This window comes from Alexandromys fortis, unplaced genomic scaffold (assembly GCF_014885135.2).
Source record: "Alexandromys fortis isolate MF-2015 unplaced genomic scaffold, M_Fortis_MF-2015_v1.1 scaffold_7, whole genome shotgun sequence".
NCBI lineage: Eukaryota > Metazoa > Chordata > Mammalia > Rodentia > Cricetidae > Alexandromys > Alexandromys fortis.
The window spans coordinates 23,495,222-23,513,984 of NW_026067920.1; positions in this window are offsets into that span (position 1 = coordinate 23,495,222).

Sequence of the window (18,763 nt, forward strand, 5' to 3'; positions counted from 1 at the left end):
AAGGTCATCCTTGTCCACACAGCCAGTTTGAGTTTACTCTAGGCTACAAAAGACCTTTATCAACAACAAAAAGATTGACAACGTGGCTGGCGAGGCTCCAGGCTTTGGTTGCCAAGCTCCTCACCCAGCGCTAGGCGATGGAATGAGAAACCCCAGCCTAGTGTGGGGGTGTTAAAGAAAGCAGTTGGGGTTAATTCAAAGCTTTGTAACACAATTCCTGTGCACCCTTAATGATGGTCTACAAAGGAGACAGAAATAATTTTGAGGGGCTGGAGAGATGGCTCAGCAGTTAAGAGCGCAGCTCTCAGAGGACCTGAATTTGACTGCCAGCCTTGCTTATAACTCCAGCTTCAAGGGACCCAACAACTTTCTCTGGCACCACCCACTCCTAACACACACATAGTAAAAAAAAAAAAAATCTTGTTATTATAATAATTTTGGCTCTTAGTTTTCCCTATGATTTTGAATGTGAAGTAGATAAACATACAACCTGAGAAAACATGAAAGAATACAGGACAGGCCTTTCTAAGGATCAGAATTTGCCAAGACCTAGAAGCAATGTTGGAGTCTTTTTTTTAAAAATATTTATTTATTTATTATGTATATGTTATTCTGTCTGTGTGTGTGCCTGCAGGCCAGAAGAGGGCACCAGACCTCATTACAGATGGTTGTGAGCCACCATGTGGTTGCTGGGAATTGAACTCAGGGCCTTTGGAAGAGCAGGCAGTGCTCCTAACCACTGAGCCATCTCTCCAGCCCTGTTGGAGTCTTTCTAGGGAAAGATCTCCAGCAATTGCCCAAGCCCTGGGCTAGAAAGGGATCTAAAGAGGCCAGCATGGAGCCAGGAAGGCAGGCAAAGGCTAGACAGCATGCAAGCCTCTTTGGGCTTCCTTACAGTGGTGACTCTTTGCTAAGGGAGAGACACAATTGTGTTCATATTTTTGTTTTTATTTAATTTTGTTTGTTATGCAAAGTTTCATGCATCCAAAACTAACCTTGAATTTGCTGTGTAGTGGAAAATGACCTTAAGTTTATGATCCTTCTGCCTCTACTTCCCTCACGATGAAATGATAGACACGCACCGCACCACCGTGCTGGAGATCAAATCTGGGGCTTTGCAAATGCTAGTCAAGTCCTCTATTAACTGAACCACATCCCTGGCCCTGTAAGTTCATAATGTTTGCATGTGAATATGATGTGCACACACATGTATGTTTATGTATGCATGCAGGTGCATATGTGTGTTAACGTGTCTCAAAACCAGAAGTTGACACTGGCTGTGTTCCTCGGTCATTCCTCACCATGTACTGAGGTTGAGTCTCTCACTTGAACCCAGGAACGACCAATTTGAGTAGTCTGATCAGTATGTTGAGAGGACTCTGTCTCCAGCACTTGTAAACTAGTATTACGAATGGGTCACCACACCCCTGTCTTAGTCAGGGTTACTATTGCTGTGAAGAGGCATGAGGACCATAGCAACTCTTATAAAGAAAACATTTAATTGTGGTGGCTCCCTTACATTTCAGAGGTTCAGCCCATCATGGCAGGGAGCATGACAGCGTGCAGGCACGCATGGTGCATGAGAAATAGCCTAGTGTCCTATATCTTACAGGCAATAAGAGTCAATTGACTATCACAGACTATCACACTGAGGAAAGTTTGAGAAAAGAAACCTCAAAGCTGGCCCCCACAGTGACACTCTTCCTCCAATAAGACCACACCTACTCAGCCCTGCAGTGGTGGCACCCGCTTTTAATTCCAGCACTCAGGAGGCGGAGGCAGAGGCAGGCAGATGAGTTCAAGGCCAGCCTGGTCTACAAGAGCTAGTTCCAGGACAGGCTCCAAAGTCACAGAGAAACCCTGTCTCAATTAAAAAAAAAAAAAAAAAAAAGAACCACACCTACTCCAAGGCCACACCTCCTAATAGTGCCACTCCCTTTGGGGGTCATTTTCTTTCAAACCACCACCCCAGCATTTTTTTTAATTTATTTATTAAGTATTCAGTGTTCTGCCTGCATGCACGCCTGTAGGCCAGAAGAGGGCACCAGATCTCATTACAGATGGTTGTGAGCCACCGTGTGGTTGCTGGGAATTGAACTCAGGACCTTTGGAAGAGCAGACAAAGCTCTTAACCACTGAGCCATCTCTCCAGCCTCCCACCCCACCCCAGCATTTATGAAGGTGCTGGGAATCTGAATTCTGGTCCCATGCTGGCATTTACTCACTGAACCATCTCCTCAGCCTGTTTGTAATGTCTAAGCATCAGGGCTACTTGGTCGCTGTGAGAGAAGGAAGACCTTAGATCTCTGGTGAAGGCAGGAAGTTGGAGGTCGCTAGGAAGCTGCTACAGTTCATAAGAAAAGATTGCTTCTCCTATGTTCTGTTTTGAAAGGTTTGTGGGTTTGGTTTTATTTTTTGAGGCAAGGTCTTCTTATGTAGCTCTGGCTGTTCTTGAACTTGGTTTTTTTGTTTTGTTTTGTTTTGGTTTGGTTTTTTGGTTTTCAAGACAGGGTTTCTCTGTAGCTTTGGAGCCTGTCCTGGAATTAGCTCTTGTAGACCAGGCTGGCCTCAAACTCACTGAGATCCGCCTGCCTGCCTTCAAGTGCAGGGATTAAAGGCGTGCACTACTACACCCAGCTGAGGTGTTTTGGGTTTTTGTTGTTGTTTGTTTTTCAGGCAATGGTCACAGCTTTGTGTGGATTCCTTCCCTGTCCACTGTGGAGGTGGCTAGTTCAGTACTCAGCCACAGTCTTCAAAATCTGAAAATGGGATAAATAAATAATGCAGAGGCCCAGCCCTGGTGAGGGTGAGGCAAAAAGGAAGTTGAGAGTTTGAGGCCAGTCTGGTGTACGGAGGGAGTTCCAGGTCAGTCAAGGCTATAGATCGAGATCCTCTCTGGAACTTCAAAAGAGAGCTGAGGCCGTGTAGACTCTAGCTTGCCCAGCTGAGGCTGTGTAGACCCATTGTGCAAGTAAACATCTATAACTTCATTTCCAAGGGACCTAGTGCCCTTTTATGGCCTCCCTTGCATGTAAGTTGTGTACATAAATTCATGCAAGCATACATACATACATATTCGTGTGTAATCTTTTAATTAAAAATCCTTAGATTTATCTTTATGAGTGTTTTGTCTGCATGTATGTCTGTGTACTGTATGCATACTTGGTGCCCACAGAGATCAGAAGAGAGCATCAGATCTTTTGGAACTGGAGTTATAGATGGTTTTGAACCACCATGTGAATGCTAGGAATTGAACCCAGGTCCTTTGCAAGAAGAGTATGCTATCTTAATCAATGAGCCATCCTTCCAGCTCCACCCCCCCCAAAAAAAAAAACCTTCAAATTTATCCCTCCTGCTCACCTCACCCCAGTGCTGGAGGTTGAACATACGTACAGCCTTACACAGGTTAAGACTGTGCTCTACCTCTGAGCTACATCCCAGCCCAACCAGGAGTTATCTTCAGGAAATACTCATTGGTAATATAAAATATTTTGACACAAAGATTGATTTACTCACAAAACTGAAAAATTTTAAAACACCTGTGTTGGCTAGTTTTATGGCAACTTGACACAAGCTGAGAAAGGGGAACCTCAATTAAGAAAAATGTCTCCATGCAATCAAGCTGCAGGGCATTTCCCCTCTTTCTTCCTTCCTCCCTTCCTTCCTTCCTTCTTCCTTTCTTTCTTTCTTCCTTTTTTTTTTTCTTTTTTGAGACAGGGTTTCTCAGTAGCTATGGAACCAGTTCTGGAACTTGCTCTGTAGACCAGGCTGGTCTCACACTCACAGAGATCCACCTGCCTCTACCTCCTGAGTGTTGGGATTAAAGGCGTGTGCTACCAACTGCCCTGCAGTAGGGCATTTTCTTAATTGGTCATTGATGGGTGAGAGCCCAACCCATTGTGGATGGGGAACCCTCCCTGTGCTGGTGGTTCTGGGCTCTATAAGAAAGCAGGCTAGGGGAACCGGACAGGGGCGCACGGCGGGCGACGTAGCAGGCGCAGCGGCCAGGACCGGCAGGTACTGACACAGTGGCAGACAACGCAGGCGACAGGGACCAGTGCAACACCAAGAGCAGATCGCCCCAGGACAATTAAATCAAAGAGATCTGGAGAAGACAATAATCAACTTTATATGGAAAAACAAAAAACCCAGGATAACCAAAACAATCTTATACAATAAAGGAACGTCTGGAGGCATTACCATCCCTGACTTCAAAGTCTATTACAGAGCTACAGTATTGAAAACAGCTTGGTATTGGCATAAAAACAGAGAAGTCTACCAATGGAATCGAATAGAAGACCCTGACTTTAACCCACAACATATGAACACCTGATTTTCGATAAAGGAGCTAAAAGTATACAATGGAAAAAAGAGAGCATCTTCAACAAATTGTGCTGGCAAAACTGGATGTCAATCTGTAGAAGAATGAAAATAGACCCATATCTATCACCATGCACAAAACTCAAGTCCAAGTGGGTGAAAGACCTCAATATCAGTCCAAACACACTGAACCTGATTGAAGAGAAAGTGGGAAGTACTCTACACCACATGGGCACAGGAGACCACTTCCTACATATAACCCCAGCAGCACAGACAGTAAGGGCCTCATTGAATAAATGGGACCTCCTGAGACTGAGAAGCTTCTGTAAAGCAAAGGACACTGTTGCTAAGACAGAAAGGCAACCCACTGACTGGGAGAAGATCTTCACCAACCCCACAACTGACAAAGGTCTGATCTCCAAAATATATAAAGAACTCAAGAAACTAGACCGTAAAAGGCTAATCAACCCAATTATAAAATGGGGCACTGAGTTGAACAGAGATCTCTCAACAGAAGAAGTTCAAATGGCCAAAAGACACCTAAGGTCATGCTCAACTTCCTTAGCGATCAGGGAAATGCAAATCAAGACAACTTTAAGATACCATCTTACACCTGTCAGAATGGCGAAAATCAAAAACACCAATGATAGCCTTTGCTGGAGAGGTTGTGAAGAAAGGGGTACACTCATCCATTGCTGGTGGGAATGCAAACTTGTGAAACCACTCTGGAAAGCAGTGTGGAGGTTTCTCAGGAAATTTGGGATCAACCTACCCATGGACCCAGCAATACCACTCTTGGGAATATACCCAAGAGAGGCCTTATCACACAACAAAAGTATATGCTCTACTATGTTTATAGCAGCATTGTTTGTAATAGCCAGAACCTGGAAACAACCTAGATGCCCTTCAATTGAAGAATGGATGAAGAAAGTATGGAATATATACATATTAGAGTACTACTCAGCAGTAAAAAACAAGGACTTCTTGAAGTTTGCAGGCAAATGGATGGAAATAGAAAACACCATCCTGAGTGAGGTAAGCCAGACCCAAAAAGAGGAACATGGGATGTTCTCACTCATATTTGGTTTCTAGCCATAAATAAAGGACATTGAACCTATAATTAGGGTTCTTAGAGAAGGTAAATAAGAAGGAGAACCCAAAGAAAATCATATAGGCATCCTCCTGAATATTAAACTTCATCAGGCGATGAAAGGAGACAGAGACAGAGACCCACATTGGAGCACCGGTCTGAAATCTCAAGGTCCAAATCAGGAGCAGAAGGAGAGAGAGCACAAGCAAGGAACTCAGGACCGCGAGGGGTGCACCCATACACTGAGACAATGGGGATGTTCTATCAGGAACTCACCAAGGCCAGCTGGCCTGGGTCTGAAAAAGCCTGGGTCAAAACTGGTCTCGCTGAACATAGCGGACAAGGAGGACTACTGAGACCTCAAGAACAATGGCAATGGGTTTTTGATTCTACTGGACCTATTGGTTTCGTGGGAGCCTAGGCAGTTTCGTGGATGCTCACCTTACTAGACCTGGATGGAGGTGGGTGGTCCTTGGCAGAGAACCCTGATTGCTTTTTGGACTGACAAGGGAGGGGGACTTGATTGGGGGAGGGGGAGGGAAAGGGGAGGCGGCGGTGGGGAAGAGACAGAAATCTTTAATAAATAAATAAATAAATTAAAAAAAAAGAAAGCAGGCTAGCAAGATAAAATGAGCACCCCTCCATGTCCACTGCATCAACTCCTGACTCCAGGTTTCTGCCTTGCTTGAGTTCCAGCACCATGTCTACTTGCATGCCACTGTGCTTCCTGCCATGATAATAATGGTCTAAACCTCTGAACTGTAAGCCAGCCCTAATTAAATGCTTTCACTTATAAAAGTTGCCATGGTTATAGCATCTATTCAAACAATAGAAAAATCTAACTAAGACAAACACCATGACCACAGCAACTCTTATAAAAAGAAAGCATTTAATTGGGGCTTACAAGCAGGCAGCAGGAAGAGAATCACTGGGCCTGGCTTGGGCTTTTGAAACCTCAAAGCCCTCCCAGTGGCATCCTTCCTCCTGTTGGGGAATATTCAATCACACCGTGAACCCCTAGTCCGCATTTGCATTAACTAAATAAAATTAATCTTGGGTCAGGAGACTGATTTAGCAATTAATTGACAGAAAGCAACCATAGAGCATCAGAGGGCACCTGGAAGAGAGAGACACACCAGAAGTAGCAGCAAGGGATTTAGAGTGATGCAGGGTTCTTTGTTTGATGAAATGAAAGGATGCACTCTTTTTCAGAGATGTCAGCAAAGAGAAAGGTTACCCAGGTGCTACCTAGCCTCTCTGAGCTAGCAGGTTTTCACCCCAGCCTTTGAATCTCAAGTCTTATTTATAAATAAAATGATAGTGTTTTAGTTAAAGCTACCTTTAGCAGCAGCAATAGGGCCTGTGCCTTTGAAAACAGAATTTGTTAATCCCAGCAGTGAGACTATGACCACTACCACAATTCAAAGCCAAATTTGAAGCAAGCTTTCATTAAATACTGGCCAGGTCGATGGGTTCTCAGGTTGTAGGGAACTGGCCTAGAATCAAGTATAGCTTAAGAAAGAAAACCCATAATTCATTGCATTCCCAACAAGTCCAATCAGGGGCAAGCACACATCCTGGAGTACCTCCAGCCTGTGACTCTTCCACCCCTATGTGATCAAACACATCCAGGTATATAGGGGAATGAAAAACATATGGCTTGTTGTCGTCCATAAACAATAGCATCCAGCATTTCAGGAACCTTCTGTCCTTGGGCAAGAGGCTTGCAGATCAGAGGCATTTGTGTTTCATGGATCTCTTAGGCATAGTAACTAAAACTTAAAATGTGACTTTGGCTCTCACAAATTCCTACCAGGCTGTGGCCTGAGCTGCTGGGCCACTGCCAGAGAAGCAGACCAGTAACTGTGGAGTTGCCATTGCCAGCTGAATTAGCAGTAGAGTAAGGCAAAGCCACTGTGCTGAAATTAAAATAACTCCCTCCAACAAGGCCACACCTTCCAGCCCTTCTTAAGTGGTACCACTCCCTGATGACTAAGCATTCAAATATATGAGCCAATGGGGCCATTCTTTTTCAACCACCACATAGGATCTTGTAATATAGCCTTGTCTGGACTAGAATTTGCTATGTAGACAAGGCTGGCCTTGAACTCACGAAGACCCACTTGACTCTGCTTCCTTGAGTCCTGAGATCAAAGTTGTGTACCACCAGACCCAGATGAATAATACAGGTGTTTTACTGATTAAAAAACATTAATAAGAGGGTTAGAGGTGTAGCTTACTTGGTAGAGTTCTTGGATGCATGCAGGACGCCCTGTCCCCTATAATCCCCAGCCCCCCATAAACTGGGTGTGATATCATATGCCTATAATTTCAGCTCCAGGAAGGTGAAAACAGCATGAGAAGAAGTGCAGGTTCAAAAAAAAAAAGAAGTTCATGTTCATCCTCAGATACATAATGAGCCAGGGTCAGTCAAGGCTCCCTGAGACTCTCTTTGAAAACAAACAACCAAATAAATAATAAAGCAGGCCACAGAAATGACTCAGCAGGTAAAGGCACTTACTCTGCAAGCCTAGTGGTGTGAGTTCAGTCCCTAGAACCCATACAGTAGAAGAAAAGAACAGATTCCTACAGATTTGCCTCTGAACATCATGCATGGCATGTATGTGCTCACAACGTGTGCACTTGAGCACACATGCGCTCGCACACACATATACAATTAAGTAAATAACCAGTAAATTTTTTTAACGTCACTCAGTTCTAGAAATGAGTCGTATAGAGCTTCACTGGCATACTCAAAATCCTGGGCTCCATCCCCAACATCACACACACACCCAAGTGACTAAATCACGTCACGGTGGTTCATGCCTATAATCCCAGCCTCAGGAAACTGAAGCAAGAGGACCAAGATTTTGAGGCCAACCTGGGCTATATAGCAAGACTCGGTATTGAAACAGAGGGCGGAGGGGAGAGATGCTGCCTTCATCGTGTCCTTGCTTCCTAAGTGAGTGAGTCTGTTCTCTGTCTTGATCTTTACCAGCTGAGGGTCATGTCTACTGTCACCATCGTCACAGTCTCCATCACTGAAGGGCCAGAATTCAATGTTCAGGGTCTGCAGTCTCTCTCAGTATCCATCCTGTCTTGTTTCTGTGGCCATCTGCTTGCTTATGTTTCGGCATGCACTCGTCTGTCTGGTTTGGGACACAGTTTTGCCCAGAGTGGCTTGGAAAGACTTCCTAACCCTCTCCTCCGTGTCCCAAGTGCTGGTGACAGGTGTGTGAAACCTTGCTGAGCTCTACATGAACTCTCAGTAGTTACTCAACTTTTTTCTGTTGTTGTTGTTTTGTTTTGCTTTTTTGAGACGGCGTTTCTCTGGCTGTCCTGGAACTCACTCTGTAGACCAGACTGGCCTCAAATTCAGAGATCAGCTGCCTCTACCTCCCGAATGCTGGGATCAAATGTGTGCTTCACCATCACAAAGCTGCTTACTTAACATTTAAATTTTACCTTATTTGGGGACTGGAGAGATAGTTAGTGGTTAAGAGCACTGGCTCCTCTTCCAGAGGTCCTGAGTTCAATTCCCAGCACCCATATGGTGGCTCGCAACTATGCATAGTGGGATCTGATGCCTTCTTCTGGAAAGGTGTTATATATTCAGACAGAGCACATAAAATAAATAATTCTTTTCTAGGACAGTCCTAGTTGGAACTAGCTCTGTAGACCAGGCTGGCCTTGAACTCACGGGAGATCCACCTGCCTCTGCCCCCCCCCCCCCGTGTTGGGGTTAAAGGTGTCACCACCGCCCGAAGATAAATGAATTTTTTTAAAAAATAAAATGTACTTGCTTTAGTCGGGTGGTGGTGGCGCATGCCTTTAATCCCAGCACTCGGGAGGCAGAGGCAGGCAGATCTCTGTGAATTCCAGACCAGCCTGGTCTACAAGAGCTCACCCAAACAGTAAGTGACATCATTTCCGTAACCTGAGTCCTGGTCTTCTTCTAAAAATGAGAAATAAATGTGGACACAAGCATTCGTTCATCCTTCTCTGTTTCCTTACCATTGCTGTGATGGGGCCAGCCGCCTCAGCCTTCTGTGGCCACGGCTTCCTCACTGTTGAACTGGGAGGGCAAACCTTTAAAGGCAGATGAGATGGTTCCGTGTCTAAGGTGCACATTGCACAGGCCTGAGGGCCAGTGTTCAACCCCAGAACTAACATAAAGGTGGAAGGAGAGAACCAGCTCCACATGGGATGTCCTCTGACCTCCACATGCTTCTCATCGCACACACGTGTGGATGCATGCACATACACACACATATATTATAATAATATGCATATCATAGTATATATATGTATATATATATTTCCCTATACTTTGCCACAGTATATGTGTGGAGATCATAAAGCAACTCGCAGAAGTATTCTCTCCCTCTCTTTCTCTTGCCTGTCAATTCTAGGAATTGAACCCAGGGCCTCCCATATGCTAGGCAAGCCCTCCACCACTGAGTCGTATCATCCCTAACCCCTTTTGACTTTTTATTTTGAAATAGAATCTGACTGAGCTGCCCCGTCTGACTTTGGATTCACTCTGTAGATCAGACAAGACTTTGAAGTTGTGATCTTCAGTCTCAGTCTTCAGAGTAGCTAAGATTACAGTCCTGTTGTGTGTGTGTGTGTAAGACGGAGAACAACCTCGGTTATCATTCTTCCTCAGACACTGTCCACTTTGCTTTGCTTTCGTTTTTGGAGACAGGCTTTCCAGTTGGCTGACTGGTAAACCCCAGGGATTTGTCTGTTTCTGCCTCCCCGGCTTTGGGATTATAACATCATGACCCCATACCTGACTTTACCTTTTCCCTACGGCATTCATTGGCTTATCTTGTGTGTGACTGTGTGCAGGTAGAGGTCAGAGGGCAAACTGTGGGAGTCAGTTCTCTCCTTCCTTCATGTGGGTCCTGGGCATCAAACTCAGGCCTGGCAGCAAAGGCCTTAGCCTATTGAGTCATCTTACCCGCCCCACGCCAGCTCTCTAGAGGCAATTCGGGTCCGAAGGCTTCTGAGACAAGCACGTCGCTGACTGAGCCGCCTTCCCAGCCCAGTTTTTATTTCTTAAGGTCAGGGTCCAGCAAGTGGAATGCCTTCATTTTCGTTGTGTTCTCCTAGACAATTTTCATGAGCAATAAATAGAATCGTATCTCGTAGTGGCACATCTGCTCAAGAGGTTACTGTGTATTTCAAGTCATGATATCCTTCCTGAGAGAGTGGGCTCTCACCTCATTCGCAGCCACTCTGGCCAAAATAAAGATCTCCGCCCCTACTCCTTCGCCCTCTCGCACTTGAAGCAACCCAGCTTCCATTTCCACAGTGGAACCTGCTCTTGCCTCAGTCCTTAAAGGGGCTGCATTTGTTCACGTATTTGAAACACGGCCTCACTGAGGAGCCTTGAGTGGTCCAGAGCTTGCTATTAGACTAGGCTGTCCTCAAATACATCTGCCTTTGCTCAGAATAAAGACATACTATCACATCCAAGCCCGGGGGCTTTTACCTCACTGGCTGGGATCAAACCATAGCAACAAGCTTTAGCCTCTGGTCCAAGGTCATGTATAACTATGCTGGATAAGTTCACATAGACTTGACACATACTACAGTCATCTGAGAGGAGGAAGCCTTGCTTGAGCAAATGCCCCCATAAGACCAGGCTGTGGGCAAGCCTATAGAGTACTTTGTAGTTAGTGATTGGTGTGAGAGGGCCCGGTCCATTGTGGGTAGTGCCACCCCAGGGCTGGTTTCCCAGACTTCAATAAGTAGGCAAGTTGAGTAAGCCACTGGGAACAAGCCAGTAAGCAGCACTCCTCCACGGTCTCTGCATCCGTTACTGCCTCCAGGTCCCTGCCTGTTTGTGTTCCTGTCCTGGTTTCCATCAACAGTGTACTATCATGTGGAAGTGGAAGCCAAATAAGTCCTTTCCTCCCCAACTACTTTTTGGTCATGGTGTTTCATTGCAGCAATACAAACCCTGACTAAGACAATAACTATATACATAATTGTGCCCAGTTGGCCTGGAACTCGCTATGACCTTGAACCTCTGGTCCTCTTGGGATTACAGATATGTGTCACTACTGATTTGTTTTATATTGCTTTTTCAAAGAAGGGTTTTGGAGCTGCTGAAGGCTGTCCCCACCTTCTGCAGACTTTCTGAATAACTGAATAATGATAATTTGGGGTTAGTATGTATTTTACTGAATATAAAGACTAAAAAGGTAGTTCCTTATTTTAGGGAAATAATGAGGAAAAACTGAAAAGAGAAGGGAAAAAAGAGAAAAACTAGTAGCCAAGCTGGCTATGGTACCTCAGGAGGGTGAGGCAGGAGAATCATAAGTTTGAGGCCAGCTTAGACCACATGGTAAATTCAAGGCAAGCTTGGGAGACCTAACAAAACCCTTTCTACAAAATGAAAGCAGGGGGCCAGCAATATGGCTCAGGAGATAAGATACTTGCTGCCAAACACCCTAAATTCGGTCTGCAGGATTAATGATAGGGGAATTCCTGAATGATCTTATGCTTTATCTCAAACGAAAGGGAAATGCCTAGGTTGGTACTGTGGGCGAGGTTGGTTACAAACTAAAACCAAATATGCCTGGAATAGTGACAGTTTGAAGAAGATCAAAACAGGAGATAGGGTTTCTCTGTAGCTTTGGAGCCTGTCCTGGAACTAGCTCTTGTAGACCAGGCTGAACTCACAGGGATCTGCCTGTCTCTGCCTCCCAAGTGCTGGGATAAAGGCATGCGCCACCACCGCCTGGCGATCAAAACATCTTAAATCTTAAGTATGAAGCACATGACTTATGTATCTCCCACTCCTGAAAATGAACTAACCATATGACAAAGGGCTGAAGTTACCATGTAGGTTAGCAAATGTCTTAGCTGCTTTCCTGGGCCTGCCTGCTGATCTTGAATTCTCGCCAAATTCTCAACTGTTGAGTTATACAGAAGAAGGCAGAATTTTACATTAGTATTTAATCTCCTGTGTCCTCAAAAGTTTAAAATTTAAAGGTATGGTGGCATATTCATTTAATCCCAGCCCCGGGGAAGCAGAGGCAGGTAGACAACTGCGAGTTAAAGACCATCCTTGTCTACGCAGCAAGCTCCAGGCTAGGCAAGGATACATGGTGAGCCCCGTCTCAAAACAACAAAGTTTAAAGTTATGAAATTCTTCTCCTATCCACCCCAGCACCCTACCCTCACCCTTAGTTCTCCATCTCAAGGGAAATGGAACTTAAAAGTGTGCAGCTTGGGATCCCTGTGCCTCCTTTACTGAGTGCTAGGATTACAGACACGTGACTAGTCTAGCCTTGTACTCACTTTGTAGCAGAGGATGTCCTTGGACCCTTGATCCTCTTGTTTCCAGCTCCTGAGTCCCAGGATGATAGGCGGGCAGCACCACAGCTGGTTTATTTTATTTTTATTATATCTTTTATACCTTCCCATATAAAACATGGTATAGTTTTGTAAGATTTGTTATTTTTATTTCTGAGTGTGAGGTTGCAAGAGTTTGTGCACACAGGGTAGGTGCAGGTCCCTATGGAGGCAAGATGGCGTTAGAAAAGGCAGCTATGTCTGGGTCCTGCTGTAGCTGGGGTGTTATCTGTGGCCTGTATCACCTCAGGAACCACATGTGATAAAATCAGAGGGCCATGCTGAACTGACCCTACCCTTCACTGGCCCTAGCATAGCTGACCCTGCCCCTCACTGGATACTTTAGCAAGAGAGCTGGCCCCAACCCTCATGGGAGATCTGCACACACACACCCCATCTCTCACTACAAACATGGGAGAGCTCTAGCTCCCCCTGAAGGGGAGACCCCAGTGGCTGGGACAGACCAATTCAGCTACCACCCAGGCCAACAGCCGGGCCTTGGGTTGGTCCGCCCTAAGGTCTACTCCATCTAGGACCTGCTGGAGCCTGTAAAGGGACCGGTCCTGTGGGTCAGTAACTGTAAGATCTCCATGACTCGTGGCAGCTGAGGGATATCTGTTATGGTTTAAGTAAAATGCTGCAGGTTCCCCTGTGGCAGCAGTGGGCAGTGGGCCATGAGACCACACTGCAGGTCCCTGAGCAGTGGCAGGCAATGGGCAGCGGGCCATGAGACCACAGCAGGCCATGAAAGCAGCAGGGTCCCAGGCAGGAAGACCAAGACAGATAGGCATGTCAGGCAGAGTGAAATTGGATACTTATTTAGTGGGTTATGGAAGGGAGGGGGAAGAACAGAGGGAGGCAGAAAAAGTGAGAGAGGGGGGGGGGAGAAGGGGGGAGAAAGGAGAGACAGAAGCTGCCTCTTTGAGAGAGACGGAAAGGAGGGACTCAGGCTGGAAGCTGAAGATCGGCTTGCCTCAGCAGACAGGGATGGGAGAGTGGGGGTGAGGGAGTGGGCGTGGCTTGTCTCTTAAAGGAGTGAGGGCCCAGTGAGGATGGTGTGCCAGAAACCAGAGGCCTTGGACCAGACCAGGCTCTCATTGCAACAAACATTTGCTAGTAAAGTTGATAGAACAAAAGGGTATATCATGTGACATTGTGGGGCTCCCACTGCCACCAGAATGAATGAGGAGGTGTTGGAGAGGCAGGAAAAATGCAGGAGTGAAGAGGTTTTTTCATTTGTTTGTTTGTTTGTTCTTTTTGTTTTGTTTGTTTGCTTGTCTTATTTTGGTTTGATTTTTTTAACTTTCTTTTGGGGGAGCACTGCAGGGGTGAGGGGAGGATATGGAAGAAATGGGAGGTGAACAGAATTAGGGTGCATGTTGTGAAATTCCCAAAGATTCAATAAAGAAATGTTAAATCAAAAAGAAAAGGGGGGGGCTAGAGAGATGGCTCAGGTATTAAGAGCACTGGCTGCTCTTACAGAGGTCCTGAGTTCAACCACATGGTGGCTCACAGTCATCTATAATGAGATCTGGTGCCTTCTTCTGGTATGCAGGCAGATATGAAAGCAAAACACTGTATACAGGATAAATAAATCTTTACATCTTTAGAAGGAAGGAAGGAAGGAAGGAAGGAAGGAGGGAGGGAGGGAGAGAGGGAGGGAGGGAGGGAGAGAGGGGGGAGGGAGGGAGGGAGGGAGGGAAGGAAGGAAGGAAGGAAGGAAGGAAGGAAGGAAGGAAGGAAGGAAGGAAGGAAAAAGAAAAGGTAGCTGTGAACCTCCTTATGTGGTGCTAGGAAAGAAACGCAGGTATTCTGAAGGAGTAACAAGTATTCTTAACACTCCATCTCCAGCCTTATACATTCTTCATTTTATAGTGCATTCTTCAGTGTGTCTGTGTATATCTACATTCATGTGTCACAGCATGCTTGTGGGAGTTGGTTTGCTCCTTCCACCATGTATCTCTGAGGTATCAAGCACAGGTCACCAGGCCTTTTGGCATGGTCTTTAACCCACCAAAGCATTACACCAACCCAACCCTCTTCAATCTTTATGGTGAAGACTGTAAAAATGCCACACACACACACACACACACACGTATGTATGTATGTATGGCCATCAGTACTCAGCGTAGATGACCCAGATCTTGTTGATAGCACCCTAAACATCACAGTGAACAGCCAGGTGAACACACACTTGTAATCCCAGAATTTGGGAGATGGGAGCAGGAAGATTACCTTAAAATTAAGGCAATCCATGTTGGCTACATAGTGTGTTTGAGGCCAGTCTGGGACTCAAACCCTAAAAGAGATACGGATGGAGATATGACTCCTTGTTCTTCTAGGGGAACCTGGTTTAATTCCCAGCATTCATGTAGTAGCTCACAACCATCACCAGGCCCAGGAGATCCATGCCTTTTTTGCCCTCCATGGTCACCAGGCACACACACCGTACACATATACATTCAGGCAGAACCCCTACATCTAAAAAAGAAAAAAGAAATGTAGAAAGAAAGCAGGACATGGTGGCTCACGCCTTTAATCCCAGTGCTCAGGATGCAGAGGCAGGGGGATATCTGTGAGTTCAAAACCAGCCTGGACTATAGAGGGAGTTCTGATGTGGGATTCCTTCTGTATGCTGTGAACATGTTTTATTACCATTGGTTAGCAGGAAGAAAGAAAGCAGAGTCAGGAAGATGCCATGTAGCTGACAAAGGAGAAAGATGACAGAACCTACAGGTAAACCACAGCCTCGTAACGATATATAGATTAATAGAAATGGTTTAAGATATTAGATAAGAGCTAGCTAGAGCCAGGCAATGGTGGCACACTCCTTTAATCCCAGCACTCGGGAGGCAGAGGCAGGCGGATGTTTATGAGTTTGAAGCCAGCCTGGTCTACAGAGCTAGTTCCAAGACAGCCAGAGCTATTACACAGAGTAACTCTGTCTCGAGACAACAACAACAACAAAAGCCAGCTAGAAATATGCCTGAGCCATTGGCCAAACAGTGTTGCAATTAAAGTAGTTTCTGTGTGATTATTCAAGTCTGGGCAGAGAGGAAACGAAAAAACAGTCTCTACTTACAGAGTTCCAGTCCAGTATGGATACACAGTGAAACTCTATCTCAAAAAAATAAAATAAAATTCAAGGCAGGTGCGACCTTCTAGGCCTGGCCCTCGTGGCCTACTTCTGCCAGCTAGGATTCACCCCCTAAAGGTTCCATAAATCCCCCTAAACAGAGCACCAGTTAGGGAGCACGTGTTCAGACACACAAGCCTGTGGAGGAGACTCACAGCCAAACCCTGGCAGCATAAGGCCTGCCTCCAGCTTGGGACCAGCCTATGCCGCACAGAAAGACATGGCTCAGAAAAACAAGAAGGCAGGACAGGGAGTTGGCTCTGTGAGCCTGACAACAGAGATCCTGTCCCCAGGACCCAAATGGGGAAAAGAGAGGCCCAATTCCTGCCAGCTGTTCTCTGATTTCTACTTACACACCAAAGTGCTGAGTACACACACAAACATTCTCAGAGAAAGAGAGAGAGAATAAAGAATTTCAAATGCTGCTTTCGTTCATGATATTTTTGTGAGGATCGGGCATATCTAATACCATGAGAGCACTATTAATCAATGAGCTGTTTTTTGTTTTTTGTTTTTTAACTCATTGGTTTACTTTGTGGGTATGAGCATGTGAGGTCAGGACAACTCATGAAAGTCGATTCTTTCCTTGAACCTTATGGGGATAGAATTCAGATCATCAGACTTGGCAGAAAATGCCCTTAACCACGGAGCCGTCTCACCAGCCCACACAACTGAGCAGTTTTAGATGTTCTCTCTCATTAATGCCTTCAAACTATACTACCTTTGGCAAATTGCATCTTTTCCAGGAAAGACAGCATGAGAGACAGCGAGAAAGCTAGCAAAGTTGACTGTCCATCCCATCCTCCTTCGTTCAGTGCTGAGAGGCTTTTCTCTCGGTCAGTCGACAAACACGTGTTGACTGCACTATGCTGACCACTGAGGGCTGACTGCATTGTGCTGGTCACTGAGGGCAGGACGATAGCAAGGCAAACAACGGCCTCTGCTTTCACAGAATGCAGTCGGGAGACAGAGGCAGGAGGACAGAGAGTTAGTAGCCAGCCTGAGCTACATGGGGAAGAGGGCAGGGAGGGGAGAGTGGAGGGAGAGAGAGATAAAGACTCAGAGAGAGATTGGGAGAGAGAGCGTGAGAACTCACTAAGGCAAAGAGGAGGAAATACAACTTTGAATCGAATTAGTGGTTTCGCTTATTTGTTTTGTTTTGTTTGAGACAGGGTTCCTCTGTGTAGACTGGTGTTGCACGAGTTCTAATTTGTCTTAATAATGAAAACCCAGAGCCAGATATCGGGGTAAATGCTGAAAGATTATAGAGACAAAGGAGCAAGCTACAGCCAACTCTTACCTTGCTAACTCCTCAGCTGGAAAAAGAGCCAAGTTCCTGTCTCCTCCTGCCTTATATTCCTCTCTCTGCCCAGCCATATCATTTCCTGTCTGTACAGCCCTCCAGACCTCTATGGTTAACTAGTGGCTAGCTCGGCCCTCTGATCTTCAGGCAAGCTTTATTTGTTAGAGCACAGACAGAATATGACCCCAGTCCAGGCTGGCCCTGAACTCAGAGAGATCTCCTACCTCAGCTTCTCAAGGGCTGGAATCAAAGGAGTGCACAACCACACTGAGATTGCAACATCTTCTTGTCAGAGAGCCCCTGGGAAGAGGACAATTGAGTCCAAGTCCTAAGGGTGTGGTGGTGAGTCACATAAGTCTCTAGCCACGAGATTGCACGCAAAGGCTCTAAGGTCTGCGAAAGAGCGAAGGGCTAGAGGGGCTGAAGGAAAAAGACAAGGAGGGTAGAAGAGTTCAGGAAGGTGAAGGCTTCCACCAGAGAGGAGGTTGTTAGGGGCTGGGCAAGTGACCTGCAATGGAGTCCACAGGTTTCTGCAAATTTTAACCAAACCCTCTTCTCAAGATCGTTGTAAGGTAGGAAATTGTTAGTGAAGAGTGCCTGGAAAGATGGCTGCAGTCTGGACACTCAGGAGGCCGGGGAGGTAAGAAAACTGGGAGTTTGAAGCCATTCAGAGCTACAGAGCACAGCCCCAAAGCTTGACCCTCTTTAAAGGAAAAACAAAACACAGTACTTTGAAAGACAATAGAATCTCAGCAGACAGAAACACATGGTGTTTTAGGTAGGGCTATGGTAAATGTGGGATTAATTTGTATGTTAAAATACCATAAATCAATTCCCGGCACACACACAACAAAATAAAATGAAATGCCTACATAAAGGAGGGCTGGGGATTTGGCTAAGTTGGTAGAGTGTTGACCTATTATGGATGGAGCCCCAGGTTCAGTTGCCAACACTGCCTAAACCAGGTGTGGTAGTAAACACTTGTGATCCTAGAACTCAGGAGGTGGGGACAGGAGGATCCAAAGTTCAAAGTCAGGCCAGCAAGATGAGTCAGTGCTGCCAAGACTGACGACCCAAGTTCAATTCCTGGGACCCACACTGGGGAAATAGAACTGACTCTTGCAAGTAACCCTCTGACCTCCGTACATATGCTGTGTCATGCTCATATAAGCACACACACGGTAAATGATAAATGCATTTAAAAATTTAAGTGTTTAATGTTGTTGGGCACCATGGCACTCACCTTTTCACCAATCACTTGGGAGGCAGAGGCAGGTGGACCTCTGAGTTCAAGGCCAGCCTGGTCTACATACTGAGTTCCAGAACAGTTAGGGTTATGTAGAGAAAAGCTGTCTCAAAAGCATAAAATATAAAAATAAAAAAAAGATGTGATCAGCCGGGCGGTGGTGGCCTTTAATCCCAGCACTTGGGAGGCAGAGGCAGGCGGATCTCTGTGAGTTTGAGACCAGCCTGGTCTACAGAGCTAGTTCCAGGACAGGCTCCAAAACCACAGAGAAACCCTGTCTCAAAAAACCAAAAAAAA